The following is a 19867-nucleotide window of genomic DNA, read 5'->3' on the forward strand; positions in this document are numbered from 1 at the left end:
GAAAGAAAATTAGGTGAGTCTGTGCGACACATGAACAACAAATTAAAGTGTCTGGAAAAGCATTTAAAGTATGGTGGCCTCAATCACAATAGAAAGTATTTGAACACGAAATGGTGCTACGAGTGGTCGCGGTTGTTTGTCTTGAGTTCCACACTAAACCTGAGCTAACAAGAGGGCCTCAAGCTCTGAGGTAACTCTAGGACCTCAGGCTCTGAGACAGCCTCAAGGCTTCAAGCTCTGAGGCAACCTCAAAACCTCAAGCTCTGAGGCAACCTCAAAACCTCAGATGTCCCTGACTGTGAGGCTCTGAGGTAACCTCAGGAATTATTTCAATATGGGGCCACTAACTACTTCCACAGTAGTTTAAATATAACTACTAACTACTTCGCGATGGAGTACTTTAACTAGTGGTTCAACTACTTTTCAGGGGAGCAGTTAAAACTACCTCTCTAGCTACTGCAATGTAGTTCAACTACATCTAGAACTACTTAACGTTGTCCATCAACACCAATCCCTTGCATACTGTTCTTGGGCATGTAAATATGAATCACTAGCAATGATAAAGTTTGGCTCAAGCCATTACGATCGTCAATTACAAAGCTTGCGCCGGGATTCTTTCTATGCCTAAGCGAAAAACAAAGTTGCAGAATTATTTCACAGTAAATGAGGCTTCTCTGGACAAGCATTAAAGTGAAGATTTAGTACACATGCACGACACAATTGCTCTGCACCTCCGGTCTCATCAAACAAGTAGCTCAAGGTAAAAGTCGGAAGCACAATCGTACCGTAAAGCTTGCGGCAAAATCGGCAGTTGTTGGCGCATTCAGTAACCTGCTAACTACTGCTAACTTCGCTAACTTCGCTTACTTCGCTAACTACTGTAGTTAACTACTTAAAATGGTAGTTTAACTAGTAGTTACCACTACATTTCTGCAAGTAGTTGATAACTATAATCTGGTAGTTTAACTACATGTAGGTAACTACTGCCCATCACTGGTTATAGAGACATTAAACTTGCCACGAATCACGCTGCGCCTCTGCATAGTTCTGTGAAGTAGTCCGGTCCTTTCCTGCGCGCTCCAATGGGCACACTGGGCTCTTTTCACAGGAGCACTTGCCATCGCATGGTATCGAAGAAAGGCGCAGGAAGATTGGGGTGTCGTCTACTTACAAAAAACGTGCTCGTTGCAATACCTAACAATGTGGCATCCCAGAACTTTATATTTCTTATGGTGTCGGCACTGCACGCTTTGTGCTGTTCGTTACCAGCACCTTCCAAAATGATCGCCGCGCGAGGTGTCTGTCACTGGCATTGCCGGCGGAGATAACTATGAGGAAATTCTCCATCATCAAGCGATACGAGAGACACTTTGGGCCACACGCAGCATTTCATTTCTCAAAGTGCGCAACAAGCGATCTGATGCGTTTGTTTCAGTTACAACGACATCACAGTTCCCTATTTTGGTTCTACAAACTGTTTACGTGCGGCGACAGACGCAACCCTGAATCGGTGGCTGGTCCAAGCATGTAGTGACACACAACTTCCGGGCATGAACTCCGGAAGCTCTCTTTCTACCAATGAGAGCCCTCCGAAAACCGTTACATGATGGTCGCCACGACGCACTGTAGAACACTCAATATAAAGTGGATGTGGCGGCCCGTGAATGACGATGACGACGTGCCTCTGCTGCCACGCGCTACGGCGCTGGCACGGCAGTTCTACCGGCACCGTCCTAGCGTGAGGCCACGCACATCTGTCCGCTGGGACATTCCATCATCGCCGGTCAGGACTCGTGTGGAGGAAGACCATCGTCCTCTACATTTGGTGACCCGATTGCCGATTGGTTGAATGCCGATTGGTTGAGGAGTTGGGTTCTTGAGTGGTTGCTGATTGTCTGCTGAGTGCATTGAGCCCTTGTTGACTGCGCGGAGTGCTTGCTGAATTGCTGCCGAGCGTTGATTGTTGCTGAGTGATTGAGTGGTTGAGTGCTGATTGTTGCTGGGTGACTGCGTTGATGAGTCTGCGACAGTACCGCGACCGGTACGACAGCGTGAATGCCGGTTGCCCTCAGAGAAGTGCCGGGGAGGACCATCATGAAGCAGGTGGAGGCCAGAAAGTCAGCTTACTGTGGTCTCCCTGCCGGTCCCCGGTGGAACAGAGGTCCCGGTGCGCCTTGCCTGGTAGAGGGTGGTTCGCTGCTGGTTTGCCGAAAAATTTAGGATGTTGCATGGCTGAATTACGCCGAACATGGTGTTTGTTGTTCGGGTCACCAAACGTAGAGCAACATCACCTCCTCTACACGTTCGTCGATGTGGTATTTATGTTTTGATTATAGTTAATACAGTGCATTGTTCTTGTTTTTTTATATATGTTCCCTGGAAAATATATATCAACAAATTATTTTTTACATTGGAAGTCTCTTGTCACAGGGAGAATCAACTTGGATTTTCACTAAAAGGGTGAACCTCACCACCATGTGGTGCATTTTTAAGACTGCACGCTACACCAATTCGAGAGCTCATCGTGTCGAGCCGGTATTCCTCGTGACGCCAGTACTCGGTTGTGATGTCGTTCGTATGCGGCACGTTGCTGCTGCGATGTCCATGCTAGAACCGGAAGTGGCCGATATGGTCGGCAGTGGTCATTCCACTCAGAGCAACGTAAACGAGCTGATGCTGTTGACTGCTGTCGTATTTGAAGAGGATCTGGCCAAACGTGCCTCCCTGAGATTTGTGTACGGTAATCGCGCACGGCGGAAGGACAGGAAACTGTTGTCGCTTGCACTTCACCGTTTTACCGAGCGGCATACACGGCCGCTTTTAGGTGCACCTTCGATGCATCTTCAAGACACTGTCCAAACTAAATGACATGGAGCTGCAGGCGCCAGTAGTGGCAGCCACCATGCTCCAATATTTTATTTATTTTTCTTTGCCTTACTGCTTACATACTTACTGACTCTGAGACCGATGTTGTTGACAGACGCGTCAACTCGTGCTCTACGTGTGTACACTCGCAACTCGACGACGACGACGACCACGCAGTGTAGTCGGGTGATTTTGACTGCTCTTCATTTCTAAGCATAAGATATTCCTAACTCTTTTCCAGCTACAGGAACACTTAGACAAGGGTTGTGTCCTTCTTTGCGACTAACTCCCAGTACCTCCCGGTATACTGCATGGCTATCGGGAAATCGGGACTATATTGGGCTACGCGCACCTACAGTATGTAATCTGGAAACCATGCAGACATGTAGAGCACAGAAACGATAAGTAATTCATATTCCGCGGACAACGATAACACCATTGATGAGAACATACAAAAGTGCAACATGAAGAGGCCAGCGACAGGCTTCGATCCGTCAAGAACCGTCAACCCCACTTCCGAAGAAGGCGGGTTCACCGAGATTAAAGGGACTCTTACCAGAAGTTGTGTCTTTCGTAGTTGCAGTCGATAAAGCACCCAATAAGGACTCCCCATGCGAAAATTCACGCATTAAAACCCCACGGTTTCACTAAACGTGAATTTTAAACATTCGACTTCACCCGAGTGCAGCACGCCTAGCGTCAAATCGACAAAACATACGTTTATATAGAATATCCACCCAGGCCCACCATCAAAATGACGTCAACATGAGGGCCACTGGCAACGCCCACAATTGGCTCAAACACGTCACGTGGTCACGCAATACCTTGTCAATTCCCTTTATGAAATGGCATTTATGTGTTAATATGTTTTTGTTACAGAGTCTCAAAAAGATGTGCTACGATTGCCTTTTCAATCTGCGTTCTGTTGTCTATATTCCGGTCAGCTATAGTGGCTGCCATATGACGAGCTTGTGAACTTATGTGATTCCTGGCTCATCCTGTCTTTTTTGGGTCATTGGGTTCGTGTTGGAATTGTTTGCCATATTCTGAACGTTTCACCTATGCTTGCGGCGTACTGTTCTTGATGTGCTGCGAAGCAACGAACCGCAACGGCAGTCACTCACGAAATTCTGTCTGCTGCATATCAAAGGAGCATCGGGACTTGATGATGTACTGCAAATGCTGAAGTTGAATTCATTGAAACTTCATCTAAACAAACCAAGTGTGCTCTCGTGTGGTTCTGACGGAAAAGCACTTTAAACAACGTTAGCACATTCATTTTGCAGTTCCAAGTCAATGCACTCAAAACCATGCCAGTGCATCCGATCATTCTCGTAGCTGTTCTGTAAAACGTATGCTTTCTTACGTATCCCACATAACCCTCCGCTTCATGAACCCAGTTATACTTTATGTGACCCTTCTGATGCCTCCTTACTATAAGCTATGCCGCTCAGAAGCATTGAGATGACGAAAGGTCGTGGGGGCTGCACCTCTGCTTTCGAAAAATGAATTCCACACTGTGTTTGCTGGCTTTGTATCGAGTCTGACAAATCCGACAGACCTGGACTGCCTTTTTCAAGGAAGTTTGAAATGTAAGTATGTGTTATATTGGTTTCACATATCCCCACCACATATCGAGTGTGTATATCGCTATACTTTTGATGCTATAGCATATCTAGCATACATTATTATCGAACACCTAGTGTGGAAAACTCGACACCATCCACACAAGCCAACAACTGTCTCTGCCTTTTCTTCGACTGCTTATTTGTATTATTATATTATTTTAGTATAATCGTCTAATTTTGAATAGTCACAATTTTTTCATGGTTTTGGCGCACTATAGCCTGAGTTGCTTATGCGCAATTAAAATTGAATCATCATCATCATCATCATCATGTTTAACTGCCATTATTCAGTTGAAGTGCCATGTTTCAGTTGGATACAGTGATATTTTGTTCCAGAGATCTTTTATGCTTTCGTTCTGGAGTTGCTCATTTCAAAAGAACAGTCACTGTGAAGCTTGTTCTCGGAAACATTAAGAGGACTAAAACCAAACACTTTTCTTTCAGAGTGTGGCGGCATTGCCAGCGCCATCACATCAAGGCACGAATAATACATAGCCTTGCCTCGCTCAGCCCGAGCTCTCGCTCTGACGTGGCAATTCCACCGCCATGTTGTTGCCTGGTCTCGTTAGTGTTCAGTAGCACTACAGTGGTGACCCGAACAATACCTTGGACAATACCTGACGGACCTGGACATGGCAGTCGTCAATTCCTCCGACTTCTCGGAACTGCCCGCTCCGCCTGTTTCCCAGGTCAGCTTCGAAAGCTCCGCCCACGCCTTGTCTCAGCAGGTTCGTCACCTTACCCAGCTGGTCGCAAACCTTTTATGCCGACCAAGATCATCAACTTCCTGCCGCGCTGACCATCGCGCAGACTCCCCATCGGTTTCCTGCGCGTTCCTGCTCCCGAACCTCCAGCAGACTTTGTCGCTACCACCACCGTTTCGGCGGCGATGCACAACGCTGCCTCCTACCTTGCTCGTGGTCGCGACAGCCGAAAATCCTTTCCACGACAAGCGCGCCCGAGTCCACCAGCAGCCGCCTTTTCCACATCATTGACCGTACCACCGGGAAGCGCGTCCTCGTTGATACGGGCGCGGAAGTAAGCGTCATACCCGCCGACAAATTTCCACGCCGACCCCGACAGCAATGCTTCAGCCTAAGAGCCGCCAACGCCTCTACCATACCCGTTTACGGCCAACGGTCTCTAACCTCTCTTAGGTGGCTTTTTCTTGTCGCCGACGTCACCCAAGCAATCCTCGGAGCAGACTTTCTCAACAGTTTCAAGCTGCTCGTCGACGTCAACGGCAGGCGCCTCATTGATCGCTCAACGTCCCTGTCAGTCTGCGGCCTTAACCTCCCTGCACCACCATCCCGAGTACTATCTTGCACTGCGCCGGACGTCCCCTTCGCCTCTATCCTGAAGGATTTCCCTGCATTGACTCAACCACCCGACTGGACGAAACCCGTACAACACGACGTTGTTCACCACGTTTCCACCCGTGGCCCACCAGTTCACTTCCGCCCGCGGCGCCTCGCACCCGAAAAGTTCCGCGTGGCAAAGGCAGAATTTGACCACATGCTTGAACTTGGTATCATCAGGCCATCATCCAGTACGCGGGCTTCGCCGCTGCACATGGTGCCAAAGAAGACCGGAGACTGGCGCCCGTGCGGCGACTATCGCGCATTGAACAAAGCAACCATCCCCGACCGCTATCCCATCCCGCACATCTTGGACTTCTCAGCTCATCTCGAAGGCGCCACCACGTTCTCGAAAATAGATCTCGTCCGCGCTTACCATCAGATTGCTATGGCCGAGGAGGTATATACCAAAAACCGCCATCACGACCCCATTTGGCCTGTTTGAGTTCCTTCGAATGCCCTTTGGCTTGCGGAACGCTGCCCAGACTTTTCAGAGGTTCATCGACAACATCATTCGCGGATTACCATTTGTCTAGCGTACATGGATGACCTCCTCGTCGCAAGCCGCCCCCAACAGAGCACGAACAACATCTTCGGGCGCTCTTTACCCGCTTACAACAGAGCGGCATCATTATCAACGCCGCTAAGAGCGAATTCGGAGTCGGAGAACTCGACTTCCTTGGCCACCATGTCAACAGCCAGGGCATCATGCCTTTACCATCCCGAGTCGCTGCCATTCAAGACTTCCCGCAGCCCGCTTCCGTGACCAAACTACGACAATTCTTGGGGATGGTGAATTTTTATAGGCGCTTTGTGCCATCATGCGCAGCCAAACTGAGTCCCCTCGAAGCTCTGCTCGCCACCAAGCGCTCGAAACAGTCTGTGCTGGTTTGGACCCCTGAAGCGGCAGCTGCCTTCCAGGCAATCAAGCAGGCAATCGCTTCATCGTCCCTTCTATTCCATCCTCAACACGACGCGCCAACGTCCATCATGGTCGATGCATCCAGCACAGCTGTCGGCGCCGTCCTCCAACAACGTATCTTTGGCGCTTGGCGCCCTCTAGCATTCTTTTCACGCAAGATGAAGCCCCAGGAGACTCGCTACAGTGCCTTCGGTCGCGAGGTCCTGGCCATATATCTCACCGTTAAGCACTTTCGCCATTTCTTGGAGGGCCGACAATTCACTGTATTCACCGATCATAAGCCCCTCGTCTACGCATTTTCTTCATGCAGCACAAGCTACACCCCTCGTGAGACCCGCCACCTCGCATTCATCTCGGAGTTCACCAGAGACGTTCAGCACATCAGTGGTGCAGATAATGTGGTGGCGGACGCTCTCAGTCACGTCAGCTTCATTGGGAGTAGTAGAGAGACGGATAGAACCGAGCCGGGGGCGAGTACGTTCCATGAACCGCTGGGCCCTGTCCTGAGCCCTGCGCGTATTTTTCCCTGCGCGGCGCGTGTGGGAAGGGTTGTCCGCGCGCTTATCGACGGGGGAGGGCTGCGCGTGCGCTCATCGTAGCGTATGTTTCAGCCTGGGCAGACTTCTTTGGCCGACTTCACATATTTTTTCGATCATAGCTGGGCGGCCTCACTCATGAGGCCCCTCATGAGGACGCCTCACCCTCCCCTCACGACGGTGAGGTGAGGATGAGTGAGGCCAGACCACGCTGAATGTTCCTCATGAGGACAGTCGTGAGGCATTGTCCCTCATGAGGCCCACCGTGAGGGCCCTCATGAGGCCAGTCGTCGTGAGGCCATCAGTACGTGTGGGTACAACGTATTCCGTGAGGAACCTCACGGATGAGGCCTTGAGGCCCTTTGTGAGGACTCTCACGGATGAGACCGTGAGGCGTTTCGTGAGTTCAACGCCGACGTCTCATGTGAACATGACGGAAAGTGCTTTCGAGGCTCATATGCCTCCTATAGTGACTTGAAGGCACGTGAGGGCATGAGGGTCCTCATGAGGTGAAGGTACGTGAGGCCGTGAGGACCCTCATGAGGTGAGGGGACGTGAGAATGAGGTTTCGTGAGGCCATGTGGGTACTCATTAGCCGAAAGTACGTGAGGCGCCATCAGGACATTGGGGCCCTCATGAGGTGAGGACAAGTGGATGAATCGCGAGTTCATTTGCGGACTAAAGTGAGGCGCTGCGAGCTTTTCGCGTCATGAAACGTCAGAATTTTTACGTCGGAGCGCGAGTTCTCAGCTCTCACCAGCCCGTTGGCTCCTGTGGCCGCTCCCCCGGTATGCGAACGCTCATTGGTCGGTTTGAAATTATGAATTCTCCGTTTTGCGCGCAAGCCGGTGACGCCGTGTCGGCGGTGCCGCAGCAACTCACCGTAAAGTTTCGAAATATGGTGGGTACAGCAGGGACGCATGTCGGTACCGCTTTGGATGGTTGTCGATACCGACTCTGAAAAACTCGGAGCTTCTTGGATACTTCTGCAAGTCAACATCATCCTCATCACCATCCTCTCATTTTCCCCCAATAGCAATGGGGTAGCATTCTGCTCAATGAGCGGAAGTCATCCCCATATCATCGTCATCATGTAGTTCTCTCTCTCTCTCTCTCTGCATGTCGGTACGACTTTGGATGGTTGTCGATACCGACTCTGAAAAACTCGGAGCTTCTTGGATACTTCTGCGTCGTCAGCATCATCCTCATCACCATCCTCTCATTTTTCCCCAATAGCAATGGGGTAGCATTCTGCTCAATGAGCGGAAGTCATCCCCATATCAGCGTCATCATGTATTTCTCTCTCTCTCTCTCTCTGCAAGTCAATTCAGTGATAGATAAGTGGAAGGCAGGTCTGCTTCGCTTGCTTGGTGCGACAACGATTCAAGAATACTGCGTTTTTCCGCTACTCACTCGATGACAGGTAAATCAGTTCCTATTCCATACTGCCGCTTAGCATGGCATAGCACCACACCTGTGGCATGCACGCAGCATTTCGGCCGGTAGAATTTTTGGTTTTCACGTGTCTGATTCCTATTCTGATCATTCTTGCTCAGGTATAAGCACTCAACTCATATATGCTTCAGAAAAGCATCTACATGGATACAGTAGAATGGATAAGCCACTCTGAGTGGTTGGAGCATCACCTTTCGGCGCAGCATCTGCACAAGTTCCTTTATTGTGACGGGTCAACCAGACGCCTATACACAAGCAGCAGAGAGGTATGGACATGTTCTCTGTCATGCTGGATCTGTGAACGTGTGTGCCTGTGGAGCCAGTATACTGTTGTTCTACTGTGAAATCTTCCACGTGAGACATCAGCTATCAGAGAACGCAAAGTTGCTTCGGCATATCATTCGAACTTGAGAAACAATGTTCATGTCATGTTCGCGTTTGGCGCAGCTACAGCAGACTGCATATTTGTGCTTTGGATATACCTATCCCGAAAAATAAAGCACTTTGTGTAACAGAAACAGCCAACGCTTCCGCATTTTGTTATTTATTTCACTCTACGCGAACGAAGATCCACAACCGCCCAGAACCGCCTAAGCGGGGGAGAGGGAGAGAACAGATGGGAAAGGGAAAGCCTCGCCAGCGTCACAGGCCGTCCAGGGAAACAGAACAGCAACAACAACAAAAAAGAACAAAGCAAAAAGCTACTCAGCCGTCGTCCAACGACTGGCCCAAAGCTTCAGGTCACGTGAGTTTTTCCCAACAATAGAATTATACTACACGTCCATCCCCCTGGTGAGGACACGTAAGGATGAGGACCCTCATGAGGTGAAGATACGTGAGGCCATGAGGGTTGTGAATAGCCTCATGAGGTGAGGGCATGTGAGGTTGAGGATGGTAAGGCCTCTCGGGATCCCGATGCCCTGAGGTGAGGTTTGTGAGGGCAAAATTTGAAATGGTTTGTGAGGGTGAAGGCGACTGAGGTTAAGTTACTGGTAACGAAAATTTGGTGAGGGTGAGTGAGGCCGATGAAGTCTGTGCTTCGTGAGGTGAGGATGAGTGAGGCCACAGGAAAATGCCCACATATGTTTCCGATACAGCAGGTGAGCGGTTTACATGCAGAGACATGCAAAGAAGGGTCATACACAAAAAAGGACAAGTCAAAATATATTTATTAATGCCAATCAAGTTGAGATATATTTATTAAAGCCAATAGTGCTGGGAATTGTGATGCCAATCAGGTGATGGAGAAAAACCCAACCGAAAAAATCTTCACCACCTGTAACAGGGCGGTGCTCGGGTGGAGGGTTGCTGTGGTTTGCGGAGTGTGACCGGAGGGCTGCGCGCTTACCATTCCTTCTGGGCTGACTTCTTTCGTCATACTTGGGACGACTTCCTTCCCATGACAGGTGGGCGGAGCGTGACCGGAGGGCTGTTGTGGTGGGCGGAGCGTGACCGGAGGGCTGTTGTGGTGGGCGGAGTGTGACCGGAGGGCTGCGTGCGTGCTTACCATTCACCCTGGGCTGACTTCTTTCACAATTTTCCTACTTGGGCGTCGCGTGGCCGGAGGGCTACGTGTGCGTTTACCATTGAGCCTGGGTCGCCGACTTTGGTCATTTTTCAGCTTGGGCCGCCGACTTTCGCCATTTTTCAGCCTGAGCAGACTTGAATCATATTTTTTCCAGCTACAACAGGTGTGCAGTTTACATGCAAAGGATAGCCATACACAAAAGTACAAGTGAAAATATATTTATTAAAGTCACTAGGAATTATGTTATGACTCTGTGTCAATGGGAAAAAGCCAAAAATCTGAAATAGAAGGAACACAATACACGTAACAATACTTATTAAACGTATGATACAAAAGCATTGAATAGGTATCACAAATCAAACACAATATTTTTATTAGTGGAAGTTTTCAATGAATGAGAAGTGATAGCGCATTTAAGATATTCTTAATCAATACGATTACAATCAAAATTATAACTTGTATTATAAAACGTCTAATATTCCTATACGTGAGAACCATCAGTGCAATAGCGGGAAGTTTTGATAGTTGTATGCAGTTAAATGTGAACAGCAGAGACACTGGAAGACTATGGGACACGAACACAAGAGGAAATAAAATCTATACCACTACATTGGTTAATCAAAACAACATAGTAATCTATCGTTCAGAAAATCAGACTCATCAGGAAATAGACACGTTAAAAATGAACTTCACCACATAGCACGCTCCTAGCCAACAATCAGAACAAAGAACGACACGAACACAAGAGGAAATAAAATCTATAGCAATACAAAGAAGATATTCCACTTCACCACATAGCACGCTAGTAGTAAATGGTCTGGCCGAGAGAAAAGCGGGATTAGTACACGGCGCGTTTATTGACCCCTGGGCCGACTTTTTTCGCGACTTTTTCCCGTGCGCGGCAGTGCGGAGGGTTGTCCGCGCGCTTATAACATGCAGAGACATGCAAAGAAGGGTCATACACAAAAAGTACGTGTGAAAATATATTTATTAATGCCAATTGTAATGCCAATCAGGTTGCGATATATTTATTAAAGCCAATTGTGCTGGGAATTGTGCCAATTGTGATGCCAATCAGGTGAAGGAGAAAAACCCAGCCGAAAAACCTTCACGACCTGTAACAGAAGAAACACAATACACATAATAAAGAATACATACATTTATTGCGCTCTAAATATTTCCATTAGTGTATTAACAATTACATTTTTTAAAAACTCTCTTGTTTCCGCTCCTGAAAGAAAACATAAAATTAACGTCGTCACATTTGCTTACCACACGATAACTCACGTTGGACACAGCACTGACCTGAAAAGTAGATATTGTTATTATGCGATACCACACTTATATTTCAATAATACATACAATGCTGTGGTGGCAGACCCCAGTAATCTGTAAGTGAACCTAAATTAATATCACTTTATACATTTCATTAATACATGCAGTGTGGCGACGGACCCCAGAAACGTTATAATACACCAATTACGCTATAACTTTTACTTACATTCAGGCGCTGGTCTTAGTACCGGTGTGTATGCTGAAAAGATATTATCAATTAATAATACACACACACACACACACACACACACGACACAATAATACATACACATCGGCGGCGGCGACTCTGGAGCTGAAACATGAAATCAAATTTAAACACCTTTTTCATATTCTTTATAATTCCTTACCATTTGAAAAAAATGACGGACTAGAGCTAAATACTGAAAAAGACAACAGCCATGAGAAAAAAGAACTACATTGTAAATAAAAAAACTTACTGCTCTGATCCGATACTGGCGTGTATGCTGAAAAGATATTATCAATTAATAACACACACACACACACACACACACACACAACAACAACAACAACAACAACAATATACGCGACACAATAATACATACATATTGGTGGCGGCGACTCTGGAGCTGAAACAAGAAATCAAATTTAACCACCTTTTTCATATTCTTTATAATTCATTACCATTTTCAAAGTATATCGGACTCGATCTGAGTTCTGAAAAAAGACAATATCCATGAGAAAAAAAGAACTATGTTGCGGATCAAAAAACTTACCGTTTTCGTTGGACATTTTTTGGAATGTGTGTCAGTCAAGTGAAGAAGAAACTTTTAAACGCGCGCATCCTCATTATCATACAACCTCCTCTCCACTCTTTCCCATTTATTACCGTTCGAGCGAGCCCACCTCCTCATTCTCCCATTCGTTCCCCAGACCAGGAGCTCTCTCCCAAAATAATTATGTGGAAGCTCTTTCGTCGCTGTTTCGGAAAGAAATGTGAAGAGGAGGAAGTTGAGTCTACCGAAGACAGGAAATGGCGTCTGAAACAAGAAATCCATGAAGCAAAAGCTGAAGCTATCAGACGCGTTTTGTCTCACGAACGTCTCCTCAGGATCAAACGAGAGTCTGCGAAAAGTCAATTTGATCAAATCGACAGTGGATGGTAATAAATCTAGTTATCAATACACCTTATTATCAGTTTCACTTCTACCTCTGCGACACAATGTCCGACGTAAGACCGTTTTCTTTCATCCATCCTGCACGAATTATTATATGTGGACCTTCCATGTCAGGAAAAACTTACTTAGTTCGTAACATCCTTAGAAATCTATCAGTATTCAGTGTAGTCCCAGAACAAATATTTTATGTTAGTAAATATGACGCTAGCTGGCAAAATGAATTCACTAAAATTACATTTAGTAAAGAATTACCAACGACATGGGATGAGAACATACCAACACTGATTATAGTTGACGATCTCATGACTGAAAAGAATGTTATGCAAGATATGGTTCACCTCTATACAAGAGCGTCCCATCACAAGAATGCATCAATTATTTTTCTTTGCCAATACTTATTCCATAACGATGTAAACTACCGCACTCTATCACACAACAGCACATATATAATATTATTCAATAATTTAAGATCTCGTACGCAACTCGAACTTCTAGGACGACAAATCTTCGGGAAATCACGATTGCCATACTTTCTGAATGCATTCGAACAAGCAACAGAGAAACCATTTGGTTATCTAGTGATTGACCTACACCCACTTACCCAGTCTGATAAAAGATTGCGAACAGGTATAACCAAGCTCGAGCCACAATTTGTTTTCATACCAAAATGAAAAGTCTACGTCACCATTTAACTTTCCTTAAAGTGCTTGCAACCTGCACTCCAAAAGAGCGGGAAAACATATTGAAGGAGGCTCCTCCGCACAGCATTGAAGCTCTTTCCGAAGTTTGCAAGAATATATTGAATGGTAATGTTAAACTTTCACCGAAACTATACAAAGATTTAAAGAAATATAAAGCTACAATTCGATACATCGCATATAAAACATTGCACAAATCACCGAAGAAGCTACAAAAGTTTTTATATCGACAACGAGGAGGTTTGGTCCCATTACTCCCACTATTACTGACAGGCTTGACTAGTATATTAGGTGGTGTAGCAGGGCGGGCTATAGCTAAGGTAGCCGGTGTTTGAAAATGGCAACAAAAATCGAGGTATTAAATCCAGTGGACACTATTTTGGAATCTAATGAAAGTGAAGATGTAAAGGTAAAGCGTATGCTAACAGCTATGTACTACACTATAAAAAATCAATTGAAACCGACAATAGAATCAGATCCGCCAATAATAAAACCATTACAAATGGAGGAAAGTATTAGCAGAAAGTTCGATTATGACGCTCTACCAGATAATATAAATATTAAAAAAGTTAGGCGCATAGTGTCAGCGATACCGAGGAGTTTGTCATGGAATGAAAAAGGAGAAATCATTCATAACAACAAAACCATTCAGGGCTCTAGTATAATGGAATTGGTCTTGTACCTATCCGGTCATAAACGAGTGAGGCCCGCTTGGTTTCTAAAGGTGTCAAAACTTCTACCATCACACAAGATCAGACAGAAAAGAAAATCAAAGAAGAAAATATTGTGGGAGACCTACAAGTCGCCGCAAAGAACAAAGTTGATTTCATCTTCGGATGAAGAATATTTCTCAGAAGAATGAGCTACAGATCACCTGACGGTGGGCTCGGAGGGGTCAAACGTTATCAAAAGGCACGGAAAATCACAAGGAAAGAAGCACTACAAGAATTACAACGCGATGACGTCTATACTCTCCACAAAGATGCAAGACGAAGATTTAAGAGAAGGAAAGTCATCTCACTCCACCTGAATGACCTACATCAAGCAGACCTCATTTCATTCATCCAATACAAGAAATACAATAAAGGATTCTCATACATACTGCTTGTGATAGACTGTTTGTCGAGGCAAGTCATGGCCACACCTCTCAAGACCAAGCGAGGTGAAGATGTGAAGAAAGGATTTATGAAGATATATCAACAGAGAGGGAAAACCCCCAAGCTAATCCAAACAGATCAGGGGTCTGAGTTCTTCAACAAACATGTGCAGGCTTGGTGTAGGCGACATGCTATAACACTCTATCATTCTTTTTCAATTACTAAATCTTGTCTAGCTGAACGCGCCATTCGAACTATTAAAGGCCGCCTATTCCGCTATTTCCGCAGTAAAGGACATCACAAGTACCTTAAAATTCTTCCAAAGATTATAGAAGATTATAACAATTCTTACCATAGAACTATTAAAATGGCACCGAATGAAGTGAATGAAAGCAACGAAGTTGAACTCTTCAATAGACTAAACAGTAAAAAAGATGACGACATCACAATACCATTCGAAATTGGCCAGCAAGTTCGTGTTCTATTGAATCGATCAATATTTGACAAGGGGTACACAGGACACTGGTCTCACGTTATCTATACAATTTCGAGGTATAAGAAAACAGATCCACCTGTCTTTTACATTGCAGGCCCAGATGGTGTAGAAGAAGAGGGCACATATTATGCAAACGAATTGCAACGCGTTATTAAAGAACCTGATGACCCATATCCAATTGAAAAAATTATATCCAGTAAGAAAATTGATGGAGTCACTCATTATAAAGTGAAGTGGGCTGGTTATGACGATTCATTTAATTCGTGGGTTCCAGTGCACGATGTTGCCAGGCTCTGAGTTTTATATGTACCTCCTATCCAATGATTGTACCGAATTATATCCAACAAATACACTGGACAACTTTACAATTGCTTTGAATGCACCCCTACAACTGAGTGGAAAGTATGAAGTTGGATTACAAGAACTATCGATCTGTAATCTATTCTACAATATACCGCGGAGTGATGATGGCGTCATGCAGGTTGATTACAAAGAATTTGCAGAGGTTCGCAAGACTATTATCGTTAAAAAAACTATCGAAATGGCCCTTCTAGAGCTTTTCAAAGACTTGAACAGTTCTATCAATTATATTGAAGGGAGATATGTATTCCGTTTACCACATTCTGTTCGGTCAATTAAATTTATAGATGACAACTTGCAAGAGACTATTGGAGTGTCAACCATTCAAGGCAATACTGTGGTAGGTTCTAAGGTGCCTCGTCAGGACACATTCCTTCGAGAGGAATACGCTTCGCAGCTATGCATACTAGAAGAAATTTCTATTCTTACTTCAAATGGCTTGATCGCATTCATTCCAGGTTGTTCTATCAAGACAACATTAAATCGCTTTTTAAAACACACAAAATTGAAGCAAATGTAACATTCCGGGAGAATAGTTATAGATTGACACAGTCATTACACAGTCTCTTTGTTATTCCAGAACAGCTCAAGAATCTCCTCAGATTAAATAATTTTAATACAAAAGATGATACAGCCTACTACTATGGAGATCCATTTGAACGCACTTATGACCTGATTATAGAGAAAGAAGTACTTGTTACAAAAAGAATAACTATTCCACCAGATCATTATGAAACTCCGAAATTACTGCTACATACAATCAACAATCAATTAGAAGGCAAAGCTCTACTCACATATAGTAACGAGAGAAAGCTCTGCACTATCAACCCAATTGACGGTGTTACTATTCATCTATCAGAATACCTCTCTAATATGCTAGGTTTTGCACCACTTACAACTTTTGCGAACAGTGCAATTGGAAACACACACCTCAGACTTACACCATTATTCCATCATTTTATAGTTTATTGCGATATTATCGAATCATCGCACTTGGGTGCAAAGAAGTTTCCCATATTAAAATTAGTTCCATACTCTGCAAAGGAAGACAGTATCATTCATTATGCTTTCCAAAACATACAATATTTTAAGCTATTGCATAATGAAATAAATTTCATTTCAATTAAGTTGTGTGACGACTCTGGTCGACCTCTCCACTTCAAAGGACCGGGCAAAACAGCTCTAGCTCTACATTTTAGACATGTATCTTAAAGAAATCCCGGAAATCCACTACGGTCACGGACTGGACATTACGCCGTACTCAGGTCCGATGTTCCAGAGGGGCAGTGGATTCTTTAAATCATTGCGCAAGTTTGCATTACCACTCCTGCGACGAGCACATCCATACGTTACTAAGACTGCAATGAATGCAGCAAAAAACCTGGCACGAAAACTATCAGATGGTCAACATCTGAAAGAAGCCATTAGAAACAGTGCATCCGAGCTTAAGTCGCAAGTGTTAAAAGATTTTGCCGGCGGCGGTGGCAGACGTAGGAAAAGAAGAAGAAAAGACGTCTTTGACAAGCAACCCAATTGGAGTGAGGAATAAATATTTTCGTCAACGCTGGCGTCCGTTTGTCTGACTGGGTAGTAAAAATGTGGGAAATAAGGCAAGATTGCAGTGGGGATAAGTGCGACTGTCCACTTAAAAAAGCCATTAGAACCGGCGCATCGACACGGGAGGTCGCGACGATAACGGATTGCGGTGGGGGTAAGTAAAAAAAAAAAAAAAAAGCCGTTAGAACCGGCGCATCGACACGGAGTTGTCCAATTTGAAAGAAAATCGTTAGAAGTGGTGCGTATCGGCGGTCTCGACACGGGATCGCATTTCGTACTCGTTACCATAGGTTGTGGGAAGATGCGATAAATGGGAAGAGTCGCGAAACGACGCCGGAGGTCTCGACATGGGAAGTTGCTTAGAAAGAGCTGCGAAACGATTCATTTCTTCTTAGAAGCGACACACTGTCTTCCAACTTGAAAGAAGTGGAGGGGAGGAAAAAGGGGCTACAGGTAAACAATCCTAAAAAATAAAACATGGGAGAGGGCGACAATTGTATTCAGTCGCAAACATGTCACTGGTCAACGTAGTCCACGCCCAGTCCGAATTGGTTTTGAAGGGGGAGTGTGAGCTTTTTCAAATCCCACCCACTCAAATTTCTATAGAATCATGCGAGAATCAATTATTCTACCCTGTATCAACAATTACAGGCGGTGAATCTACGATTGAATGGAATATAAGCAACTTATCCGATCTCTATCTCGATGTTTCTAGTATGTATATTAAACTAACTATGCAGATATTGAGAAGCGATGGGAGTGATCCGTATACAAGAACGGCGGATGGTGTAGTCAACGATGTTGTATTCCCAGTGAATAACTTGGGAGCTGCAATGTTTAAGTATATTAATGTGTATATCAATCAGCGATTGGTATCATCAAATTGTTTGAATTCCTACCGATGTATGCTTGATACTTTGCTCCACACCAACACGCATCTTCAGAATACGGTAGATGATTGCGGAATGTATATTTATGATTCAGGCGAACATGCCGCAAACGATCCAAATTCGAGTGTTGCTAAAGCACTCATTTCTAGAACAAGTGGTGGCAAACTATTTGAAGTTGTCATGCGTGTTAATACGGATTTGACAGATCAAATTAAGCTATTATTACCGGGATTGGATGTTAGGGTGTCTGCCGTGCACGCCAGCGACATGCATCGCTTATTGACTGGTCCAGGAGAAACTCATCAACATCAAATCAAGATACACAATGCAGTACTGTCATTACGTAAAGTCAAAGTCAGTAACTCAACTTTCCTCTCTCACCAGTCTATACTGAAGAAACATCCAGCGTGTTATACTATGCGAGGTTTAGAAAGCAAGATTAAGACAATAACTGCAGGGTCAGTTGATGGTATTTTCGACAATCTATACACCGATCGCATTCCAGATCGGATCTCAATGGTTATGACACGGACCGACGCCTATCAGGGTGACTTCAAACTGAGCCCTTTCAATTTTGAACATTTCAACGTGAGTTCAGTAACACTAACAATTGACGGACATCGAAAACAACTCTCATACGACTGGGACAATGACCTATGCAGAGGAAGCTATTATGATTTCCTATCTCAACTGAATGATAGGAGCGTCGAGCTGCGTTATCAGAATTATAAAACTAATTCGTTCATATTGCATTGGAACCTCAGTGCAGACGAGTCCGTTGGCGGCTACTTTAATCCGATACGTAAGGGAAATTGTAGAATTGAACTTAAATTTGCAAAACCATTGCCTCACGCTGTGTCGATTATACTTATAAGTGAGAGCCCCAAGATATTGACAGTCAATGCTGACCTTGCAATTCACTTGGATTAAATCATGGACGTTCTAGATCTTGAATTATTGTTTTCAATGAACCCTCAAACTGTGAGAATGTATCGAGGAACCTACGCTGTCGACAGAGTTTCCCCACTTCAAGAAGAAGGTTTCATTGTCATTAATACGCATCCACACGACGGCCCGGGAGAGCATTGGTTGTTGTACATGATGGATCGAAATGATAGATTCATCTATGTGGACAGCTTTGGTCTACCACCAATTGAAGAGGAACTGCTAGATCTACCTGTTGACGAATATTGTGACAAGTGTATACAGAGTCTCTACAGCTCCCACTGTGGCCTATTTGTTTCCGTATTTGCTTCCCGTCTTTGTAAGAATTATTCACTCAAAAGCATTATGTCATTATTTGACAATAACCTTGTACACAACGATCTCAAGGTAATAAAAATGACTGAAGAGGAATACCTCATTTAAGAAAAATTCTCTCATTTATTCAATGTACAAGCACTTTGAAGATAATCCTCCAGACTCACTATCTTGCGAGATCCGTCTTCTTTTCGTTGGACGATGTAGTGCGAATGCTGAATGTAATAATTCCGAAGGATCGGTCTTCTCAAACCGGCATTGATAATGGTCGGTGAAATCTGTTCACCATCACGGTATCGTCTTAACAAGTCACATTTCACGGCGACAAACTTTTGTAGTCTCTTCCTTAGTTGTCCGCGTCTTGTTTTGAGTTGATACGGTAAACATCGCAATATGAGTGTGAAGTCACTCTCAGGTCCGTTGCAATTCAAGTACGAGTTTAATTTCATCAGGTCTTTATACATCATCCACTGTATAGTCAAGTGAAATCTCTCTGCCGAGTTCATACTCAATCCGAGTTGGGATGACATCCGAGATATGGTCTGATGTTAGGATCTAGCCAGTCTGACGATTTCGATGAAATCAATCCCCCGCAGCGACATTGTCTCAGATGATCACCATTTAGTATAAAGAAACTTCTGGGTGGTGTCTTCAATGTTTGCACAATGGGCAAGTCGCCTGTCAGAAGACACTCATAATCTAAAACAAAAAATCTCCTTAAGTCAGTGGAAAGAGAGGAGAAAAGC

General features: G+C 44.8%; 1 long non-coding RNA gene across 1 annotated transcript; it reads right to left on the reverse strand.

Moving 5' to 3' along the window:
• Positions 1-11890: 11890 nt before the first annotated feature.
• LOC135393188 (uncharacterized) lies at positions 11891-12091 on the reverse strand. Its single transcript, XR_010422520.1, has 3 exons — positions 12065-12091; positions 11975-12007; positions 11891-11919 (listed from the first exon to the last, which is right to left on the reverse strand). It is a non-coding gene; the product is annotated as an uncharacterized LOC135393188 (long non-coding RNA).
• Between the last annotated feature and the right edge of the window lie 7776 nt (positions 12092-19867).

This window comes from Ornithodoros turicata, chromosome 4 (genome assembly GCF_037126465.1).
Source record: "Ornithodoros turicata isolate Travis chromosome 4, ASM3712646v1, whole genome shotgun sequence".
Classification (NCBI taxonomy): Eukaryota; Metazoa; Arthropoda; class Arachnida; order Ixodida; family Argasidae; genus Ornithodoros; species Ornithodoros turicata.